This window comes from Aythya ferina (genome assembly GCF_964211825.1).
Source record: "Aythya ferina genome assembly, chromosome: 10".
Taxonomy (NCBI): Eukaryota; Metazoa; Chordata; class Aves; order Anseriformes; family Anatidae; genus Aythya; species Aythya ferina.
Window position 1 is genome coordinate 11,756,362 of NC_140306.1, and position 23,885 is coordinate 11,780,246.

Genomic DNA, 23,885 nt, shown 5'->3' on the forward strand with positions numbered 1-23,885 from the left:
CCTCACTAAGCAGAGCTGGCAGGAAAAAAAAAAAAGAGAGAGAGAATGAGCAACTGCAGCAGAAAAGTGATTAAAAAGAATAATTAGCATTTGCCCCCGATAAATGAGCAAAGCCATTAATTAGACTGATTTACTCCTGGCTTTTTTCTTCCTTCTTCCTTTCCTCTCTGTATTTTTTTTTTCTCTTTATCAAATGGCAGCGCCTTGACTGCCCCTTTGGTACGTTTTCATCAGCTTTTCACCAGTTGTCAGAGCTAGCACCCTCCTTTCCTGGAGCCCAAGCAGCCTCTTGTAGCTAATGGATATGGAAAGCAGCCAGAGCTGATAGCTGCTAGATCTCCGCTGGCTTACAGGTGTTTCCATCATTACTGGCGTATTATCTGCCACTGGGTCTCCTTCCTCCTCCTTCTCCTCCTCCTCCTCTTCTCTTTTCTATTTCCCCCCCCCCCCCCTTCTTTGCAGCATTCTAGAAGTAATTACAGTTTTTTTTAAAAAAGAAAAAACTCTGGCAGATTTTTAAGAATTTTATTTAATGCAACACGATGTCCCGGTGATCAAATCAATTTCTTTTTTTGGCATGGTGACAAGCAGCGATGCTGCTGCTGTCGCCTGTTTGAATGTAATTACCAGGATGAAAGGGAGAATTTTAATTAAGACAATTTCCCCCACGCACCTTCTTCCCTCCCCCTTATTCAAATCATGAGCTGGGGGCTGTGTTGTGTGGTTTTTTTTTGTTTTGTTTTCGTTTATTTTTTATATATATTTTTTTATTAAGAAATATTAGCAATCATCAGGCTGTTGCTTATTATATCATGAGTGTGTCCTCCCCTCTGCTCCCACCCTGCTGAGAGCTGGCAAAAGGCGTGGGTCTGTGCAGAATGGGGGAACGATATGTGTGTTGTCTGCAATGGGGGCTTGGCAGTTTACAAGCAAATACAAGCATAAAAGTCCTTGTTTCAATTCCGAATGGTGCAAATGTGTTCACTGGCATATATGGTGCTTGGAGCCTTTTGTGATTAATTACTATGTGCATTCTTGTAATGCCCAGAGGCCAAATTTTTCATGCAGTTTAGGGTATTTGAAGCAGAGACAGACCCAAATCACTGCCTTGGAGCCAAAAAAACATAGAAACATTGTGAAATCTGGATTTAACCTTCACTCCTCAGGCCTACCTCTAATTTCAGGTAAGCATTTGTATTGTGTGCTCCAAGAGAGGTAAGAGAAGGTGCTTTGGAGGTAGAATGAGGAAGAAAAGTGCTGGCAAAAGGGAAACATGAAGTCAAATGGGAGAAGAATATGCTTGGGTTGGGTGGAAGGAGCTGGTAGGAAGCTGTGTAAAAATAAATGGGAGCTTGGAAATCGAGGCCTTTTGTGGAACGAGCTTTGCTTTTAAGGCTTAAGCAAATACAAATGGATATTTCTTATGAATCTCTGGCACCGAGATGTGTTGGCTAGAGATTTTAAAAGTAAAGACTGAATTAGGGTTTTGCAGAGAGGATGTGAGGTGCTGAGCTAAAGATTTTGGGGGTTAGTTAACCAAATTCTCCGGCTGTTCAGGCCAGTGTTTCGATTTTTATCTTGAAGTGCTTGCATGCTGGAGATCATTTTAACTGGCTGTAGTCTGGGAGAAGCGTGTCATCCTGCACTTCTACCATTTCTCTGCTCCCAAATCCCACCACTGTTGGCAACACCCGTACAAAGAGCAAGCTCCTTGCCTTTGGGAGTGCTGCGACACAAAGGGGGCATCTAGGGAAGGAGCACAGAGAGGAGCTTTCCTCATTCCTTCTGGAAGAAGCAGGGGACACTTTCCCTGTCCTGCTGAGATTTGCCGATACTTGCTTTTATCCCATACCCTGCATCACAAAACCTCTGTGCTCCCAGGCGTGGGAAGGGCACACTCTGCAGCCTGGCCACGCAAGTCTGTTAACAATCCAGAGAGGCTGGTGCAGGGTAATTCCAGCTGCCTCTTCCCCAAGGGCTGCCTCCAAAATATGCTATTTAACCTGCAGTTTTGGGACCAGGGCAGAACTATTATTTGGGATTGAAATTAGGTCTTCAAAGGGTCGGTGTCTGGGGGGAAACGTTCATGTCCCAGCTGCATTTTTGAAGCGTGTCTCATGTCAGCAGAAGGCAATTTAGACCAATGTGGGTCCTCAATTTCCCAGAACAACTGCAAGGTGATGCGCAAGTGCCTTAGCTGTGCACCTTGTGGTGGGTTCCTGAGCAGGATTAGTCCCCAGGCTCCCCACGTTTTGCCCTGCTTTCATGGGATTCGCTTCCAGCAGGGCTTGGTAATTGCTGGACAAATGGAAAAACCTGCAGAGCAAGGTAGGTGGCTGCTGAAAATGAGGAAAGCAAGCTCTGGTTTAGTCTTTCACTTGTGTAGTGGTATTCAGAGGGGTTAAACCTCTGCCTCCTGCCTTGCCTGGCATGCTGGCAGCTGTGCAGCAGCAGGGCTGGTGGAAACAGCTGAAACAAGGGAGCTGGTGGGACTGGAACCTCAGCTGAGTGGCTGTCCTTGTCCTACGCAGAGAAACTGTTCCTGCTGATAAAAATCCCTGTGTTTACACCTGTCCTTCCGAGTCCAAAGTGGAAAACGCCTTCCTCTAAGTAATTTCTGAGCAAGTCGGGTGAAAGTTGAGCTGTGGTGGGCTGTGCCTGCCAAGGTTGCGGGGTAGAGGAGGTCCGAGGGGTCTGGGTGAGGGTCAAAGCCAAAGACAGCTTGCTAAAATTGGAGGAGAGGTTACAGCATGGTGCCTTCAAAGGCCTTGGGCTCTGCAGGATCCTCAACCTGACAGAGCCCTTTGCAGGTTGGCTGCGACCACCACGATGGGCAGTTGTGTTGGAAGAGGCATTTTCCTTTGGATGCCAGCCCTCGAGGGTTTGGCAGAGCTTGGATGCCCTGGGTGAGGGAGCAAGGATTGGTATGCACATCCCAGCCACACACAAACAGATGCAAGTAATCCGAATTATTCGTGTGCAACCCAGGTCCCTGGCTTGCTCAATCCATGAGTGGAAATTGCGCCCGAGGTTAATGCACTGCAAAGAATGTACGGGAAATGTTTTGCATTTTAAACAAATAAAAATCAGTGCGTATTTTTTTAACGCTTGCTGACCAGCTCTTCACATCCTGTTAAGCTAAATATTTGCACGGCAGTAGTGCAAAGAGGGCCGAGCAAGGAGCCCGTGTGTTTCGTTTGGGTGGCTGTATATTGCGATCAGCTGCTCTTTCCTCTTCTGTCTGTTTTTCTTAGCAGGGTCAGGACGAGTTTCACAGTCCGAATGGTTCACTGCAATTCTCTACAGGATATCCTCATTTTACTTTAATGGGGAGGAAATTAATGAAACATACAGGCCCTGGGGCTTCGAATACTATACATTAATATTATCCCAACGCATTGTGGTATGTGCGCGCTCTCAGACTAAACTTTACACTGGACAGAGGAAGTTGTGATCAGATTCAGGTGCCTGTGAAATTTAAGTGGTGGGGGGTAGAGGGGAAAAAAAATAAAGGCAAAGAGAAGCTTGAAGCAGTTTCCTTCCGTTTCAGCCCCTGATCAGTGTGAGAACAGGGATGTTCAAATGGGATCAGGTCAGCACAAACCAAACAATCCGAGCTCCTAGGACAGGACTGTTTGGCTGTGTTTGTGTATCTGGGAAGTTTGTTCTGATTTGTCCGTTACTTTCTTTGGAAAGGGAAGTCTTCCATCTTCTGTGGGTAGAGCAGTGGTGGTCTTTGCAGAAGGTGTGCTGCAGGAGGCTTGCAAATCTTCCTACCTTCCTCTTCTCTGAATGAAAAACACTGCAAATGCTTTCCAATGCGTGCATGCAGGAGGGCAATAAAATGGGAGAATATCAAAGTAGTAAAGGAAAATTAAGCTCAGCTTCAGGTTTTCTTGGTGGTAGCTGAGAACAATGAGAAAATGAGGCTGAGAATGAAGCCGTTACTCCTTGTGCAAACCACCTTACAGGGCAGCAGTTTTCATGTGCCCTGTGCGTGCTGGCTGCATCCTAGCCCCTGACCGAAGGGCCAATGGTGCTTTGCCCCAGCAGTGGCCCTACAGGCTAGGAAGCCTCTTTAAAAAGACCAAAAATCTTTGGCCTTTGGTTGGAACAGCTTAGGCCCAGGGCTTTCTGCTGCCATCCTGGTGTTGCTCCTAGCTGCTTCAATCTAGCCCCTGTCCTGGTAGCTGCTCCGTGGCTGGAAGGGGTCAATAACGCTGGGCTGGGTCAGGCCCACTACTCAGAAAGCTGCTGACAGTGGATTCTGGTTTTCCTTCTGGGATTTTTGTTTTGTTTTCTTTCCCCTCGTGGTGCAATTTCCTCATGTTACAGCAACTGGCACTGTCTATGCATCAAAAGGAACAGAGTCCTTCGCATTTTTGGTGGAAGAATGTGGAGGAGAGGACCTTATTTGGGGAAATTGGCTGCATCGAGGAAAAATAAGAAGTTAAAAGGTCATCATGGTTTTGGGCTCTCGGGGGGGTACCGAGGCATTTTTGCTTTCTTTCTTAAAAATACACTAAAATGCCAGAAATTTTCTATGGGCTGAAGAAGGAAGTGACCCCCTCCTATTCCCAAACTCTGCATCGCCAACTCTGTCCATTTGATTTTAAATGTTGCTGAACCGCTTGCCTGGTGGAGAAAACCACAACTTGAATATTACCACATTGTGCAAACTGAAGGCTCTGCCTTGGGATACAGGGACAATTTATTAGTGGAAATATCTTTAATTAATTTGTGCACAAGTTCGTGTTTTTCTTTAATTCTTCTCCCCAGGCACTTGACCCATAGTAATGAAATCCGAGAGCCTTTTTCAGAAAATGACTTTCTCAGCATTTTTGTTCCTTTTAAAGTTAAGTGTATCGCATAATGACCATGAAATGTTATCCTTTATTAGGAACACACTTTTCACTGAGAGTCTTCAAATAGACTTTATTACCAAGAACTCTGTGGTAAGCTGCCATCCGCTGCCTTCCAGTCAGACAGGCCTGGCTTTGAACTCTGCGTGCGGGTATCTTCGAGGACAAGTGCTCTGCTCTGACGGCTCCGTCAGGACTGACTGTCGATGGAAGTAGGTGGGTCCTTGCTTGGGTTCCAGCCTCGAAGGATGGAAATGTAAATTTTAAAAAAGTGGTTTTGACCATGAGAAGCCAAAAGCCAGCTGAGGGGCACCTGTGAACCAGTCATGCGTGACTCCAGAATGAATGTAACCAATGGACACTGGTGCCTGGGGGCCTCATGTGTGACTGGATCCCCCTTAGGCAGGTTTAGGTTCCTCCAAATGTTGCAGCTGGAAATGCAAACCTTTTTACTAGGTCTGAGTGGGCACTGTGGCAGGTACGGCTTGTGCTGGCCTAGTCCTGGCCAGTATAGTTTTGGGGTGGCAATATCCCAAAGGCTTTCTTTTCTCTGGTTTCCCCCAGGGAAAGTTTTCCAGCTCAGAAAATTAGGACATGCCTTTAGCGAAGCTTTGGTGTCTTAGATACTTTGCTTCTCACTGCAAACAGTCCTTACGGACTGAACGGTTTCCTTTTGCACAAAGATGGATCAACAGTCCCCTGTGGTTTGGCGTGTGGGAACGTTAGCACTGACACAACAGACACGCTGGTGATTGAGGGCTTGTTTGGAGGTAAAGCTGCCAAAGCAGAATGGGATTTTTCAGTTTTTTTGCAACTGAGAAAGATGGGAGGGGGGTGCTTAACAACAACAGGCGATGAGCAGTTCTGATTTATAACCCATCTGAAATGTGTTATCTCCCCACCCCACCTCCTGCCCCGTAACTGCCACTCTGAAAGCCTGGCACCTTCTGATGCAACATTTAGGGTGCTGATTCAGTATGGATTCAGAGGACACAGTGTCGTTGCTGACTGTTTCTTAGAAAATCTCTCATTCAGATACTAACCGGGCTTTTATTCTGCTGGGCATGTGCTAGGGGAAGCCACTATGCTGTAACACGACCATGTTATCCTGGAACGGGACAGAGCTGCACAAAGTCACCTACACACCTTCAGCTGCAGGTCAGAATCCCTTTTTCTGGGGCAGTAGCACAGGGCATTTGCTTCTCCTCTTTGTCTCTGTTTCATGCCCAGTCCAAGTAGATTCAGACCCCAGGAGCTGGGGTCAGCTCCCTGATCCCAATTCACATCATGCCTCAGCGATTTGTCGTATTGCAAAGATATTATTAGCGTTTAGAAACCCTGCCACCAGCAACAGAAAGGGCTGTTTCACAAAGGGTCTGTCCCTATTGTTTTGAGGTCATCCATCTCCCTGTCCTGGTCCCGTTTTCACTCTAATTTGTTTAGACCGCAGAATGGGCGCGTGAACAACTCGTTTTGTTTTTGTTTTTGATGGGCGACCACAAGAACATTGGCTGCATGTGCTTTTCGTTTGGTTGCAGTTGAACAGCTGTTCCCTTTGAAATAACCCTGTTTCTGCTGGCTTTATTTCTTGGTTGCTCTTACCCAACTTTTCCGACCAGTAAGCTCGCTCCCTCCTCCCCACCCACCTGGCCCTGTTCCCTGCCCTCCCCACCGCTACCCTAGGAACCCTTTTGGTTATTTCAACCTCTGTGATTAAACTGGCCCCCAATTGTTATCAAGAAGATTCAGGAAGGAGGATGAAAAAAGGAAACATAATCTTATCTGAGAATAGAAAATATGATAAGGGCCCCCTATCTGGAGGCTGCAGTGTCCCTCGTGGTGGGGCTGCAGCAGTTCCTTTGAAAATAATCACCGACACCATCTCTGCTAAATCACCTTTCACACAGCTCAGGCCTTTGATACAAAGGCCTCTGGCAAAATTAGAGCAGGATTGTGTAGACCCCAGAGCAAACGCATTAAATGCTCAGGAGATCAGAATTAGGGGGCACCCAGCTCTAATTGCAGAGGAGGAGCTGTCGCGGGCAGAGGATGGCGTGCCTGTTTGTGTACATGTCTGTGCATTTCTGTGCCCCTCTGGTTGCTACCAGACGATGAACACGGCTTATAAGGTGTGACGCGCCATGCTAATTAAACGGCCTTTGTACCTTTTAATCATCTGCATAGGAGAGGAATTAAAGCTGGACCAAATGCAGTGTATGATTGTGAGTGCTCAGCTCCTGCAAAGCACTGGCAGAGCAGTCCTGTGCATGTTGTGTGTGAGCAGCAAGACCAAGCAAGGCTTTCTTGGTTTAGTTTTTCCTTTTTTATCCCCTTTTTTCCCTGCTCTCTCTCCCCCCACACCCTTTTTTTTTTTTTTTTTTTTTTTTTTTTTTTCCTCTGCCTCTTTTACTGTCAGAAGCCTCAGGGTTAAACATCTCTTGTTTAATTTCAGCTGAAATGAATTTAATAGTCTTGTATGCTAATAGGCCCTACCGGGCACATTTCTGGGGGGGGGGAAGGGAAGAATGGGACAGGACAAAACCAAACAAACAATACCCAACAGCAGTGCATTGCTCCCAAAAATTTGGCAGATGCTTGCGTTGAATATACCTGACCTGAAAGAGTTCTGGCATAGTGAGAGGGGGCTGTTGGGGCTGGGAGAGTGAAACGGGGCCAAGGTGCTTTGGGTGAATGTGTAGAGTTGCAGGAAATGCAGATATATGTCCCATAAATAGTATTATTTTAAAAAGTAAAACAATCTTCCCTGTGATCTTTCTGTAACGACTGGCTTTCTAAGCAGTGCCTAGTGGTTCGGGGTGCTGGGTCTTTGGCATGAGGTGCCTTTCGGACAGCGTTATAAAATGTCCCTTTCTAAAACAATGAGGTTCTTCCAAAAAGTCTGAAATAGTCACCTAAACAAGGAGGTTCCCCGGGTCCCAGCTTTCTTCTGATGATTGTGCATTGCTAATTGGCTTCATTCATCTGTGGTGGCCATGTCTTATATCTTTTAGGAGCTTAAACTGAAACTGGAAAAAATCTCCCAGGAACAACCCTGTTTTGCAGGTGTTAGCCATCAGCCAGATTACCCATTTCCAAGACACTTTGAGACAAAACTAAAAGTATGTTGGGGGTATGTGTATTAAAAAGACTCCACTCTCTTGTGAATTCTGTGAATATCAGGTTCGGAAGTTTTGCTTAGGGCATAGAAAGTGCTGAAATTGTCACATCTTGTGAAATAATTTCAGTAAAGAATCCAAGCTGAATTTGGCAAAGCTCAAACTGTAACGGAGCTCCTTTGCAACGTACTCATCTGAAATTAATTCCCTTTTTCCTGTGGACAGAACTACATTTTTTCTCATGGTTTTGTGAGGGGATGCTGCAACAAAAGGGAAGGACGTTACAGCGTTGTCACCTGGTGTCTCAAGGCAAGGTGCAGACTCCAGGACTACATTGCTATTTTAAGGTAAAAAGTTTAAAGTAACAAAATGTTAAGTGTTGGCTTGGAAGCAAACTGCAGTGGTGGGAAATTGGCACAAGGAGTGACAGATAAGCTCAGAAACCCTTGTCTTTCTGCTGATCTGGTTTTCAGGGGCTGGCACTTGTGAATGCAGCCCATTGAAAAGGAGAGCTATAGCGGGTTGGTGTGTAACAGAGAAGCGGTCCGTGTGGGATAGGGTTGTGGATGACTGGCAGAAACTTGTGTCCAGTTTTTTCCAGATACACAAAATATGCCCTTTAGGTCTTTTCCTCCTATTCTTTCCTCCCGACAGCGAGAGTTATGGATGGAGGTGCCAGCCTCAACTTTAAATTTCCTGTCGCATGTTGATTTGTGGGATATTCATGCAAGTGAAAAACACGTTGATTTGTGGAGCCTTCACAGAGGGCTGAGCAGTGACTTTGAGCATAAATCCATGTTACCTTTCAGAGATGGGTGGAATCCTTTCCTTTACTTCTATAGCTGTCTATGAACTGCACCTCTTCCAAACCCTAAGGTCTCCTTGATGCTTGTGGGAAGCTCAACTCTGAGATGTCCCAGAAGGAGCTAAGCTAAAAACACAGGTTCATCAAGATGGCTATTTTAAGTGTTGTTTTTTTTTTTTGCTTTTTACAATTGGTCTTAATTGCTGACTCAGAGATGCTATGCTCTGATTTGCTTGCGGAGAACGAAGCAAGGTGCAGGCCAGCTGAGGCAAGCTGTCACTTCAACTGCAAAACTGCTCCTTGAAGTCGTGGTCTGGAGGCATTTGTGTCCTGCAGCACCCCTCTTGTATCGGTGACCCTGCAGGTTTGTAAGGTGATGCAATGAAATGTCTCAGGGAACTGATATGGCTGCAGGAGAAAGAAACCCTGCTGTACAGTTGTGCATGTTTCTTGTGAAAGTGGATCAATCCCCATGCCAGGCTAATGTCAACGCATGGCTGCAGCAGCACCGCAAAGGGATTCATGTGCTGTAGGGCAGAGACAGTCAGGAGGGGAATCCCTTAAACCCATACTGCTGGAGAACTTGTAATGTGAAACCCAGCAAAGCAGGAGAGTACAAGTGTGTCAACAGTTAAAAAGAGAGAAAAAGGCAGGGAAGACTGAGTGCTAATTTAAAACTTTTTTTCCTCTTAAACAACTTAGAAGTCGTTTCTGATCCCAAAGTGTTGAGGGGGCTGTTCCAGCAAGCTTGCAATGCAGAAAGGAGGGAGTGGAGAGAAAACAAGCAACACCGACAAGTGCACGGTCAGTGAGACTCAAAACTCCTTGTCTGAGTTTTCACAGCAGAAGGAGACGTCAGCCACCGTAAGGGGAGAGCTTTCCCATGCTGTGTCTGACCCCGGCCTCCTCCTCTGTGCCGCTAGAAGGGGCTGCGTGCAGGGCTGGCATCCCGCTCCGGTTTGCAGGCCCTTTTAATGGTTGCACCTTTTAAAAAGGGGTTCCCAGGCATTGCTCAATCTGTAACCTTTGTGCACTTCCTGCGGAGCGCACTCTTAAATTATTTTTTATCAAAAAGGCCCAGAAATTTGATAGGGGAGATGAGAAGATGGGCACAACCAGGGAGGATAATAAAGAAGAACTGTCACTTCCCCGGCTGGAGCTTTGTTGGCCCTCCTGCTTTCTGAGATAAAGACACAGCGGCTGGTCTGGGTTCTATATCAAAAGACTGATTTGGCTGCTTGATTATATATGAAATATAGATTTAAAGCTTAACTTATGTTACCAAAAGCGAATCAATTGCAGAGTAAAGCCTGACACATTTGTTATGATCACTAAAGAGCTTTGCTGGGCTTGTTGATGCTCGTAGTGGCTGGAGGGGCTTTAAAAAGCTGTTTGGAACCCGTTTACTGAGATCTTACCTGTTCAGAATACGTTATTTATTAATAACAGCTTGGGGTGGGAATATTTTTCTCTTTGCTATCCTTCTGCCCTGAGTTTCAGGAACCACCTCCAAAGGAGGAGTTAAACATCCTTTCAGCAGGCAGAAAGGGAAAAAGGAAGGCAGAAAGGGAAAGAAAGGCAAACTTCCAGAGCCATGGTCCAGAATGGCTGTGATCTGGCCAAGTCCTTAAGTTCTGAAGATGACCTTGCACAACCCCCTGGACAAATGCTTTGCTGGATCTGCTGCTTTAGGCTTTGTTCCTGGAAAGCAGAGTGTGTTAGACACAGGGAAAAGCCATCCTAACGTGACTAAATGGCTTGTGGTACCCGTGTGAGCTCTCCCAGAACAGCCCGGCACGTATCTGTGGGTACTGGAGGAAGAAACACCTCTCGGGGGCCGTGGCTCTCTGCCAGGCTCACCTCCCTCCCAGCGCCGACAAGTGCACAGCCAGAAGGTCAGGGCTGCAGCGGGGATTTGCCAGAAGCCGTGGTTGGAGCCTCCCTGCCTTGGCTGACAGGCCTCTGGGGCTTGTCTTGTCACAAATGACACACACATGCATGCACAAATAAAACCCTGGCAATCTCTTTCTGCAAGAGCCTCGCTGCTTCCAGGGGGAAGGAGTGCAAAGTAATTTGATGCCTTCATTATCTTCATAACACGAAGCAATTTGTCAGCAAACTACTGTGCGGCCTGATTCCTGATTGCAGAGAAAACCAGGCTGGGAGAGAGCACTGTTATTTGCAACTAGTTTAAGCATTGTTCTTTTCAGAGGAATATAAATATACTGTGTAGAGCTGGCTCATTAGACACTTATCCGTTTGTATTTATGGTTTAATTAAATAACTGCGCAGGAGGACCTTGGTTTCTAATCATAATAACAATAACAGTTTTGCCCTCCTTATGACAGTTTCTTTCTGGGGAAGGCTTTGTAGGCATGAGTGCATTTAATCTGTCAGCTCCCGTCCCTTGAAGGAAAGAAAGAAGAAAAATATTTTATCCCTCATTGTACAGGTGGGGTACCGAAGGGTGAGGAGCCTCAGTGACCAGCCACAGGTTGCCCTGGCCTCTGGCTCCTGGTGGGAACACTGTTTTCTGCCTGAAACACAGGGTAAGGTTGTTCATTTGGGTAGTTAATTGCTCTTTTCATCTTAAGAGATGGGGACCCCATGGAGCTTCATTCACCTCCCTTCTTGTTTTCTCACATATTGCAGGCTGAGGCCAGCTTTCCAGTCCTCCCAAGTCTTGCTTTTGGATGAGTTCTGTTTGAGCTGCAGATTTGGAAGAAAAAATTGCTTGTTGTGCCTCTAATTGTAACCCAGAGCAGGAAGGATTCATGTCCTGGATACGATCCCTACGCAGGGGGACCTGAGCCACTCCCCATCCTGGAGGGGAGCCCCTTAGGGCCAGAGCACAGGTGAGGATATGCAGGACAGGGGCAGGAGCTACCTTCTACTGTAGGCATAGCATGGATGTAAAATGGATTACAAACCACCAGAAAAGCTGCAGCTGAGTTAAGCATCCCTCTGTCTGTCTCTGAAGGTGGCCCCTAGCCTGATATTTATTCCTTTTTGTTCTAGTCTGTGTGTGCACTGTTGGCTTCAGACCTACCAAACGCTGTCGGTTTCTTGTCATCCCATATTTCCTATAAAAACAAATCTACGGAAGATTTGCCTTGAGTTTTTGATGTGAGAGACTGTCACAGCTCTGGCATGGGGGCTGGGTGAATGTAAAGCTACTTCTAGGTAAAGGCAGACTTTCTGCATCCACCTACCCCTTTACTTCCTTGCTCTCGCTCCCCTCTGTGATCTCGAGCTGGGACAGAGGACAGAAAGGTCATGAGACCTGATCAGGCATGCATCTTCAGGCAGTGCTTTGACTTTGAGGCTGAATTTTCTCTCTGAAAAGTCAGGGGAAATCTAAAGGAGCTGCCTGTTGCTTAGAGAATAGAGAGGAAGAAAGCTTTGACATCATATTTTGTTGTTCGTAATCCCTATGGTAGCTGCTGTTTTGGGTTTTTTATTTTTTTCGCTCTTCTATGTTTAATATTGTCCCTTAAATTGCTTAAGCTTCTTTTTCATTTCTTCAACTCAGTTAAATCAGATTCCCCGGTACCCTGAAATATAAAATACATGGAGGTTTTCTCTAAAGCATAGTTTATGCAAATAATTCCCTCTCTGCATTCCTGTGCTAGAGTCAAGCACTGCATATCTGATTGGGCTCTTAATGACTTTTGGGAATCATTTAAATATCTAGCTGACTAGCCCAGTTAATAATCAAAGCTGCAGCTCCTTGAAGCAGGAGTGACTCATGGAAGAAGAAGAAAGCTTCTGGTTATTTCTAAGCTGTGCTCCTGCCCCTTCACCGACATGCAGCCTCTGAAGGGCACGGTGTTATCAGATGTTCCCAGGCAATGTGCATCCTCTCTGTCTTGCTCCCAATCACACGTTCAGGTGATACAAACTGCCAACTCGGTTTCTGAACATCTGTTGCCTGTGCATCCCGTTGCAGAGAGATCACTGAAGCTTGCAGATTAAGCAGTTCAGGGGCAAATTTAGTGTTTGAATTGCAGATTTTTCGAGGGGGGAAACCCTTAGAAGTTGCAGAGGGGATAATGGTTGGGAGGTGACTGCCTTTTACTCTTGTGTGCTTAAGTGTGCCCTGATGCTGCTAGTACCAGCCGTGAATGAATCAGAAAACAGGGAACATTGGGATTTTACTTTGGAATTACTCATCTAATTCAGGATGTCCTTTTCCAAATAAGTGTTACTTTACTCTGATGCTTGTCCCAGTTTTTAAAGTATTTTCAGACTATCTCACTTAATGGCTTCTGAAGTTTATGAATAGAATCTCTATTTTTGTTTTCTGTTCTAGTGTGTCGTGGATCATTGTCATGTGCTGTTACTGCTGGTGGCATGGCAGCCAGACAAAACTACGCTTTGGAGATGGAAATGTTTTAATGGAAAAACAATCATCACTGTAAGTTTCCCCTTCTCCTCCCCCCCTGAAATACCCTCCCAAACTCTAACGTGATGTTAGGGACTACCTTTGGCAACTCTGTATCCTCTGTTGTGTCCTGGATGGCAGCATTCACTGGGACGTGCTGCTTCTCTGATTTATGAATCAAGATATATTCCACCAGAGAGAATGAGTGCCTGGGGGAGGAGAGCAGGGCTTTGATCTCACTGTGCATTTGAAATATGACTGTAAAATCTGAATTAGATTGTAATCTCTTTGGGGCAGGGACATCTTTGTTTGCCTTGTACAGTGCCTAACATGCTTTGGGTGCTACATTATCAACAGCAGAGGGTGAGAAATGAGCAAGGAGCTGTTCTATTCTTGTCCTATAACTATTAGTATGTTTTCTTTCCCCTGCTCCCTGTCTCCATAGTAGCGTGACTTTGCTGAGCTCTGTGATCATAGCTGTGTTGGGATGGATCCACAGCCCAGCCGTCGCACAGGGTTTGGGGCTCTGCTGTGCAATTCTGGCCTTGCGGGTAGTGGGGAAGAAAAAGAGGGTAGGGAATGACTGGTGCTGAGCACTGTCTCTTGTGTGCATTGTGTGGTGCTACACTAAAAAATAGCTGGAAAAGTACTTTGGGATCACTTCTGGGAATGTGTTTTCTCTGGCATTGCAGGAAGCAGCCATGGTGCTGGCTCTCCACCTGCCCCCAGCCCTGTGCTGCAGGCAGTGCAATGGCAATGTGCAGTGAGATCCTGTGGCTAACCTGTAATGCCCAACTATCCATGGTTGGCCTCAAGCAACCCTCTGTGGCCTCAGGATATCTTGAAATGGCAAAGAAAATCATGGGGTATGTTTGCATCTGAGAGGAGGCCAGCAGCCTGTTGACCCAGGGTTTTTATTGCTCACAGACTGCCCTAGCGAATAGCTCAACTGCTGGGTGTGCTACTTTTTCCGGTTTGATGTAAAGGGTTGCAAAAAGCAACCTTAGCATTTGTTGTTCTAGATGTTTTCTTACAAATAAGTTCTTAAAAGCCACTGAGAGCCCCTTTGTTGCCCTTTGGAACAAAGTCCCAGTTCTTAAAAGGGGTCTGTGACTTTACTTGTCAAATACATGAGCAACTGAGGAAAGCAGTGCCCATCTTTCCTTCTGGAAAATAGAATCCCCTGATGAGAATCCCAGACACACCCCTGCAATGGGCTTCTGGGGCCAGTCACAGACTTTTTCCTCCACCAGTGTGAGCACAGAGGTGCAATTTGAGGGCTGATAGACACGGCTTTCTCTTGATTTGATGTTTTGGAGTAGGTGTACAAAGACTGGGGGATTTAGTCACCAGGCTGAATTGCCCTAAACCCACAAAAATCTCTCTTCAAGTTTCCTCTCCTTCCCTGCCTTCTTGGGATTTGCTATTGAAACAGTTGTGATAAACGGTGTATGTGGCTCTGCTTTTTAGGCAAAAGATTGGGTTTCTGTCCACTCCGCTCCTGTTGGCTGGGATGCAAGGACAGTAGGTCCCACAGTCTTCTCAGTTCTTGGAGTTGTACAGCTTTGGGATAGAGGGCTGTCCCTCTGCAGGATGCCCTTTTGCAGTGGGGAGGACGTTGACCTGATGGCAACCACTTTTTGCAGAGTGGAGAGCAGAATGGGCTCTGAGATTCTTAGGACTGAGCTGGCTGAGGGAGTAGATTGTGGTTCAGAGAGAGACAGAAAAGATGTCTTTCTTGAGATCCACCAAACTGCCAGACTTAAAACTGATACAGGTAGGTGATGTCTCCAGATGCCCACAGGTATGTTGTTCTAAAATGGCACGTGTTGTACCTCACTTTGTATGGGCTACTGAGCTGTGTCCTTAAACACTCACCTAATTGTCTTAGTTCTTCAGCTACAAAGATTCATTAGCGGAGGCTGAAATTTCTTCCATCCCCAGCCAGAAACAAAAAGGCAAAGGACCTGTGAAAGGGAGGGGGAATTGCTCAGAAGGAGATGTTGCTGGCAGATGACTACAGCGAATCTCACGGCCCCTTTTAGCGCATCTGTCTCTCCAGAGCAGTTGATGGCATATGCAAAATGCAGCAAGTCCTTGGGCTATTGTGTAACTTGGGGGATGCATGCAGCCTCTGTTCATAATTAATCATTTAAGCAGCAGTAAAATCAAGTGACTTTACTGACAGTATCCAAACTGCTGACCTCAATGCATTTTAAAAGTTCGCTGGATACTGAACCTCGAATGACCCATGGATGGATCTGGAATAATAATTTTCATAATCCTCAAGTCATTATCTTAAGAGGGAACGTATTGTTCTCCTAATTAAGTCCGTCCACACGCTGTGCATCTTCCCATGCAAATGCACTGTGCATAAACTAATTAAAAGAAATATACAGCCACAAGGACTTAAACTGTCTTTTGTGCAATCTCTTTAAATTATAAGGAGCCTCCCTCCTCCCCCTTCGCACACAGTCTAACAAGGGATTCAGCACCATATTCAGCAGGGAAAACCACTGAGTAGTTTTGGATCAGAATGTGGAATTCCCTAAAATTTATTAGAAAGCCTTTGCTTTATGACATTTTTGTGAGTCCCCTGGATGTGTAGAAGACCTTAATTAAGAGAGAGTTATGATAGCTTAATAAGAGACAGTCCCTGCCCTGAAGAGCTTACAGTCTAAACAGACAAGACAGCCAAAAGCTGAAAGAGCTTCATTTTGCAGTTAAACAGTTCAGCCATTGAAGAGTTGAATGGCTTTTTCAAGGTCATACATACAGAGCTGGAAATGGGAGCCAGTCTTCCTCCATCACTGCAAATACACGATTCTTTCACCTTTAGCAGTAGACCCAAAAGACGCAATGCATAAAAACCTATTTGATGCAACAGCACCAGAAAGCAATATCCCAGAAACTTGCTTGTGTTGGGTTAGATGAGAAATGGCTGCAAACCTTATCGTCTGTTTTCGGTAGCTGCTTCAAGTTCTCTGGTGGGGTGAAGGCTGTCCCTCAGAAATGCCATTTTTTAAGGACAGGTGATCATCTTAAAATATTTCTTGTTATCTCTTCCCACTTACATCTCAGCAGCACTGCATGGATGTAGCAGAAGTGTCACACGCACCATGCCAGCAGTGTGTGTGCTCGTGTTGTCTCCGTGCCTCACACGTAGGTCCATGATCTTGATGAACCCCAGGCTGGCACCTGTATTTGGTTGTGGCAAGGACATGAATGAGGCAGGTTGAAACATTGTCAGGGTCAGCCTTTTTGTTGTAATCTCCCTTGGGACTGCTGCTGACATTGCCTTCACAGCAGGAGCAGAGCGGAAGCTCTGGCTGTGTCTTGCTTGCTATTTTACGCTCCTCTTGTAGGATGTGTCAGTATCTGGTGCCTACACGTCTACCAGAGCACTGTGACACTTCTGCTTGCTCTCCTCCTGTAAGAAATCAAGCGCAGTTAAGTACTTTGTCCAATATGCCATCATGGTCTCCGTGGGTGCAGGAAGGGGTGTCTGTGCATACTGATATGCTAAATTGTTAAACTACTGACAGCAAAATAATTTGGATTTTGTCTTGCTCATTTTCTCCCACAAACTGTTCTTAGCTTCTGAGGCTATGGGATAGCACGGATTAAATCTGGGGCCTCTGGGCTGCAGAACTATGTTGTAAACCGAGTCTGAGTATAAGATCATCTCAGTGTTTTCACTGGTCTGAATGGTCATCAGTGGGTCTGGTGACAGAGACTCTGGCATTTGCAAATATCACATGGATGACTGTGGACCAGCTCTGCACAAAGGCAATAAGTGACAGGTCATGGTAAACGGGACAGTCAGCAAAGGAATGGTTCGCAGGAATAAAAAAGTAGTTTTTGTGCAACTCTGCTCTGAGCCAGGTGGAAGAGCACCAAGCAGCAGATGAAGATGGGCTGCATAGTACACAGTGCTGCACAAGTCCTGAGTTCTGCCAAATGGCCATTACTTGGTGCATGCAGCTTCTGAACAAGTGATATCTGCAATGCTTGAGACAATGGAGCTGCAAATTTCAGGAGCAACTGATCAGCATGCATGAATGCCTTCCACAACGGGACTAGCTTGGGAAACTGTCAATCAAGCCTTCAAGAGCCCAGGCATGGTTGTTAGCTGGGGAGTGACGTATTCCATCTTCCAGAGGGAGTCTGTCATTGCAGAAATGGGAGCAGGCTGGATTTGTATTGTCTTCTGATTTACACAGCTTTGAGCACTGTCAGAGAGAGGAGATAGGGTAGACCTTCGACTTGTTTTGGATAGCGATTTGCACATGGATTTTGAGAAAATGCAGGGGGGTTCCTTGCTCTTTTTTTTTTTTTTTTTTTTTGGTACTGCGTGTTTAGAAATGCAAAGTGAAAGATCTAATTTCCTTAGGCTGTTCTTGATCGCTGCCTCATTCCTTGCAAGTGCCAGGTTTCCTGACAGCATCCCTACCAATGCAGCAGTCACTGAAGCAGGCAGCTGGAGAAGGAGGGTGAGGAAGAGTCTGGCTCTGCGGCTGGGAGGCCCCGACAGCACAGCATCAGAACCGGAGCGAGCAGGCAGTTCTCTTATCTGATGTAGCCTGGAGACCAGACAGATAGGACTGCAGCAATCAGTATGATGGGAATGTGGTGGGTGGACTCTACCAAGAGAAAAGAAACCCTCCCCTCTATGGATGAGCCTTCATCTCTCTGAGATGTTCCCCCCTCTGGAGTCCTCATTCCGGTAAGAGGGAGGATCTTTTCCCCATCCAGCCATGAGATGAAAGAGTGCCCCCCATTTGACACTTCATGAGTTGGCTGAACCCTACAAAATGATCTTCATAAAATCCTGATTCCAGAGCATCAAAGCCTTTTCCTGACTGGTAAAAACCCTAAAAATTCCTGGAAGAACTGCCAAAGGGCAACGGGGCTGATTCTGTCAACTGCCTTTGGTTAGAGCTGGGTTTGGTTATTTATGGGGGCCGGGGGAGGCAAGAACTTTCCAGATGGGCGGCTGAACCAAATATAACAATGATAAAAATCAATGCAGTTATGTGAAGGAAAAAGAATGCCTGCGCCGAAGGCCTGCATGAGGCACACTTCTCTGTGCTGAAACATCCCTCAGCACGGTGCTGCTCTTGGCATCTCACCCCACGTTGTTTCATCCCCATGCATTGCACAGGCACCTCCTGTGTGTCTGCTGAAATGTGGCTTTAGCTGAGGGTATCCTAGCTAAGTTGAATGGTACCTAACAAGACCATGCACTGATTGAGGTGTAAATACCAATTTCTGCTAAAAACACGGCCAGAGGAGTGATCAGCTAAGTGCTGTGATTCCCACCCCAGTGAGCTGACAGTAGGGCTGCTCGCAGCCCCTGCAAGAAGCCAACAACTGATTTAGCAGCATGATATTTGCTTCCTCTGAAAGGTAACAGTGATTCGGTGTTCAGGTCATGCTGGGACTCCAAGGAAAGGTGCTTCTTGCTGAAACACTGTGATGTTCCCTGGAGCAGATGCATCTTTTGTCGAGTGATACCTCACACAGAACTGGTGCATAGGGTATCAAGCAGGTTGCGTGGAAGCCTTGGGTGAAAGGCAAAATATAAATATGAATGTTTTCTGTCTGAAATGCCTGGAGAAAGTTGCTGTTGTGGTATGACGGTGTACAGGAACTGAGCAAGCAGGGGGACAACCTTCAAACTCCTCTGGGTTCTTAAGTCACCTTGAAATATTAATTCTGATTGCTTAGAGCGCTGTTCATCTGCGTGGCACTCACCGCATGCTTCCAGGTCAGGCTAAATACTGTCTCTTCTCCAAAGGCTTTGCAGTCTGGGAGCACAAGGGAAGAGAAAACAGAAGAAAAGGCAGAACATATGGGACTGGGACTGGTTGTTATGTCTTTGTATGCATTCCAAAATAGAGGATGAAGATTTATTAATTCAGTCAAGAAGAAGCTTGCTTGCCATCTACTTTGGGAGGAAGCATGCTGAGTATCTGGTATAAGTGGGAAGATGGCTAGGAGTCAGGACTGAGAGGGAGAAATGAAATGTCTGGTGAGAAGGGAAGCTTCCTGGGGAGAGTTGGAGTTGGAGAGACTGCAGACTGCCTCTCGCTGAGTGTAGCCTTGGGTTTCTTGCATTAGTGCAGGTTTGGATGCCTTGCATGGGTGTTTAATAGCCACACAATTATCTGGTTCAGTATCAACATCGTCCTAGTCTTTTTTAGAGGTATCCTTTGGTGGAAAGCCTTCAGTATTGTCATGGAAAGTATATGTAAACTCTACATTCTCCCTTGAGCAATTACATTTTTCCAAAGTCCTCTTGTACTTGTTTTGGTCTGGTATTTGCACTTCTTGGCCTCGTCTGTTGAGCAACTTGTGTTTACACTGCTGAAGAGGTGTTGAGGCTCAGCCTGCGAAGGTTGCTGTTCATCACTGTGCAGGGAGTTCCAGCTCTAGGTAAGTCAAATGAAACGGGGAACAACTTACCCAACAGGCAGCCTCATCCAGTTGTTTTGCTGGTGGTTGTTTTTTTTGTTTGCTTTGGTCTTTTTTTTTTTTTTATATATTTTTTTTCTTGTTTAGGTCAGGCTCTCCATCTGTGTTCATAGTCCTGCCATCAGGTTTCACCAGACTGCTGTTTTGTGGAAGCCCAGCTCTGGTCACAGCCATCAGTCAGCTGAGGTACTTGCTCCTCTCTGCTCCTTACTCACAAGCAGACCCTGCTTGCAGCACTTCAGCAATTTGGCAAGGAGAGAGCCAGGATGAGGTGAGTGATTTGTTCACTAGCGTGATGGCAGGACCCCTGGTTCTTGTTAAAGGCACGGGAGATAAGAGATACTGTTGATGTTTTAAGGTGTTCTTATCATAGACTTGAGCCCCAAATGGCACTTCATCCACACTTTCTCTCCAGCTTGTTGATGAAAATGGAGCACTTTCTCCCGCTGTCTCCAGTCTCTGGAAAGCCCCTAGACAAAAGAATAATTTTTCAGACACATCATTTCCTTTTGTGAATCAAACTCTAACCCCTTAATGTTCAGCAAATAATTTGTTCCAAAGGGACTGTGTTGTATGTGATCGTAATTACATTTGGTTTTTAATAATCATAAACACTCTTATTTTCTAAGAACCAGCAAAACTGATTTCCAAATCATTTAATTTGAATGGCATGTTTTGTGTTTGTGTAGCATCTTCTCCCCCCATACACACTTCTAAAGAAAAACAAACAATGTATTAAAAAAAAAAAAGGCAAGTGTGGGGGGAAAAACCTTGGAGAACTTTAAAAGACTCTAAACCTGAAAAGGGAGGGTGGGATCAGCTAATTTGTCCCTCTTTTGTGTCGTTTATTAAGCCTTTTGTTCTGGAACGCATGGGTTCAGTGGGAAAGCGGTTTTTGATATATAATGTATTTACTTTTGCTAATTAATTAAAGCAGTATTCATATGAAAATGCCGACTGATAATGGCTTTCACAGCAACAACTGTGTTTTTTAAAGTAGCAACTTTTAATTACAAATTGACTGGCAGAAATATATAAACCCAAATATTGTTCCACTGATTTCCTTTTAACTGTGTTACTCTTGCTTGATTTATCGGATTAGGGCTTTTCACACATAGTGCGTACAAGATATTGTTTTTAATGAGAAATTAAAAGATTACCAACAATACCCATAAACCATTAAAAACACAAACTCTAGATGAATGGTAATTAGACAGAATGATTTGAGGCTGATAAATTGAAAGCAATTAATGTATTTGTTTGGGATTCTGAAGATAGCTGTGTTCCAGAAAGCACTGAAGGGTTCAGATTTGGTGCTGGATTGAGTGCGGAGATACCTGCACAGCTTCAGGTGTCCAGGGTACCAGTAAAGCACCAGTGGAGAAGATGCTGAGGGGGCTTCTCTGGTCTTTGAGAAGGGGGAGAGGTGAGAAGTCATATGAAAGGGCTTTGTGGGGAGGGCTGAAGGGATACATCAGAGCAGGGCTGCCTTGGATCAAGCCTTTTCTGTGTTTTGTTATCTGTGACATAATGTAAGGGGAAACTTGAGGAGGTAAGAGGGGGATAAGTCCTGAGGACAAGAGTAAAGGCTCCTTATCTGTGCCGTGGTTTATCAGTATTGAGTCTTCTGCTTAACTCGAACAGTCCTGAGTCAATGAGCCTGTGTGAGGAGCTGAGGAGGAGCTTGCATTTGGAAATGGTGGATTGTAACCCCAGCAAAATCATCCTGTTCCTATTCCTGCTCATGGTCTTGGCAAAGCAAATATTTCAGAATGCTATTTCATCAAAAGGGAGAACTGTTGGGTGGTGATGCTTTTGGATTTTGTGTCCCTTGTACTTAGGTCTAGAACAGAGCTTACCATGATTTCCTATCTCAGGAGAAATTTTTAGGACATGAAAAATCGCAAAAATCAAGTAACCTCCTAAATCCAGGATTGGTATGTCTCTTCTCAAAAATATTAAAATAGTCCTTCACCCCAAAACAGAAAGCCCCAGGCAACACATGATCTGAACAACCAAAACATCTCATTTAATTTTTACTTACTTTTTTATTTTCAAGTCTTTTCCAAACGTAAATTAAATATTGAAATGAAGAGTCATGGCAAACAAAAACTTGCAATGTTTTTCTCATTTTCCCTGAGCGAGAAATATTCATCAGAATCAGCCCTTTCTTACATACAGTGTTTTGCTTATGATAATTTGGCATTTCTGACTGGGGGGGATGGAAGGGGGGTCATAAAAAAAAATTCTTGACATGGAACTGTGCAAGTGGAACTCCCTTCTTCTCCACCATCGGCTTATCTCTCTGTTCCAATCCCTCCTTTAGATGTATTTCTTCCATGAGGCTTTTCAGCGCTTATCCGCTGTAGAAAGAAATGCATTATTTAACAAGGCAAGAGCCAAGAGAACAGTGCCTGCCCTTCACGTTTAACCATCAGCTGCTGGTATCTTGTTCAGGGAAGCAGGTTTTCAAAGGAGCTCAAGCTCTTGAAAGCCCTTACGAGAATGGATGCTGGTGGGAGCTCAGCTCTTTTGACAACCTGACCATCAGGTTCCTAGTGGGAACTGTTGGACTCAACCAGATTTTTATTTTTATTTTTAGGTTTTGCTCTTTAAAAAAAAAAAGTTCTCTGGAAACTGACTGGAGCAGGAGCCCTGTCCTCTGTCCCTCTCATGCTTTCTGCTGTGTCTCCATCCCTTCACAAAACAAGGATGTTGGCTCTCCTCCATCCCGCTGGAGTCACGGTTGGCTGCAGAGGAAGGCAGGTGTGTTAGCAAAGAGTTTCTGAGTTTCTTGCTTCCAGGGATGAACTGGACAAGGTACGGCTTAACCCACAGGGCTTACTCTAGGGAACATTTGCTGGGTTGTTGCCACTGCTGTAAAGTAGCATCTCAGGCATTTCATTAACTATTTTTCATTCCTCCTACACCAGTTCAGCCATCAAATTAACAAATAAGGTTCCTGGAGGAGCCACCTGGGAGCTATTGCAAAAGCTGGATGCCAGTAAAATCCAGTTGCATGTTGCAAAAGGGAAAAGACCAATAAGGAAACAATAACAGAAAAGCTCTATTAAAAAGGCATATGGATACAATGTTGCTGGCCCAGTTAATGAACCTGTTATATTCAGTAGTGCAATAAAATCCAAAGTAATTGCAAATGAAACTTAATGCCTTGTAAAAGAGTTCAGCTCCTTTCTTCCATGGCTACAGCTTTTTGAAATAAAGGCCTGATCCAGCAGGAGGTGTATGTGTGCTGTATAGCTTAAACGGTGTTTTAGGAAACATCTGATTAGCTGAGGACAATGTTGAGGTTGTTTCTAAAGTTCCTGCTTTTTAGGCCAGCCCAGCCTTCTGCAGGAGAATGTGACCTCGACCCTGTGCATGTGGGATCCTGCATGTTCTGGTCTTCCCTGCAGTCTCAGGCATCACTTCAGACTGGTGCAACCAGGAAGCTGTTGAAGTGATGGTTACTTTTTCCCCATTTCTCAAATTCCTGTGTTTTGCCATTGTTCTGACTACCCTGGTGAGCTCAAAAGCCCTGTGAAAAGCAAGGCAGAGGAGTCCCTCTAGCCTTCCCTGTATATGTATTCATTCTGGGCTTCAGCCCAGACTTCTTCCTGACTTTTTCATGACCTGTGATTCCTACCTGCTTCAAACTCCTTTCATTTAGGGAAAATAGACTGAGCCTCATGATTTTTCTTTTATGGACTTCAGACAGTAACAGTTTCTGTATGTCATAAGGCTAAATCCTGATAGTCTTCGCTTGGTTCTCAGGTCAAGCTTCCTTCGTGCCAATAAGAAATATATAGAAGGGAGAGGATGTGCAGCACCACCATTTTCTAGTGAGGCTATTGATTTTATTTTTGGTGATTTAGTACCCGATCCCTGGGGATTAAATAGCTGCTTGATAGTTTTAGCTTCATTTTAAAAGCATGTTTCCAGTCCTTATGTTTGCGTAAACTCCATCCCCCCCACATAATTTGAAAATGTGACTTGGTTATGCCTGAAAGACTAAGGATCCAGAAGGCAGAGAAAAATAACCCAAAGCTGATTGTTATTAAAAACAACCACCACCCCCTCCCCGAACTGATGGTATTTGAATTCCTGGGTTTGCATTGCTGATTTGGGGCCAGGAGAACTGAAGGCAGGTAGAAGCCTGACTTGCATTAGATTAGAAGCTGGGACCTGGCAGTTTGCTTGAAAATGGCCTGAGCCTGGTGAACGACCACCTCAAAATGGGG

At 45.3% G+C, this 23,885-nt stretch overlaps 1 protein-coding gene across 1 annotated transcript in view; it reads left to right on the plus strand.

Annotated features, from left to right (window-relative positions):
• Positions 1–19,757: 19,757 nt before the first annotated feature.
• LOC311442238 (uncharacterized protein) overlaps positions 19,758–23,885 on the plus strand; it is a 34,815-nt gene continuing 30,687 nt past the window's right edge. The window contains exons 1-2 of the mRNA XM_084531165.1: positions 19,758–19,915; positions 22,247–22,410. The gene's annotated coding sequence lies outside the window, so the exon portion shown is untranslated. The remainder of the gene's footprint in view (positions 19,916–22,246; positions 22,411–23,885) is intronic.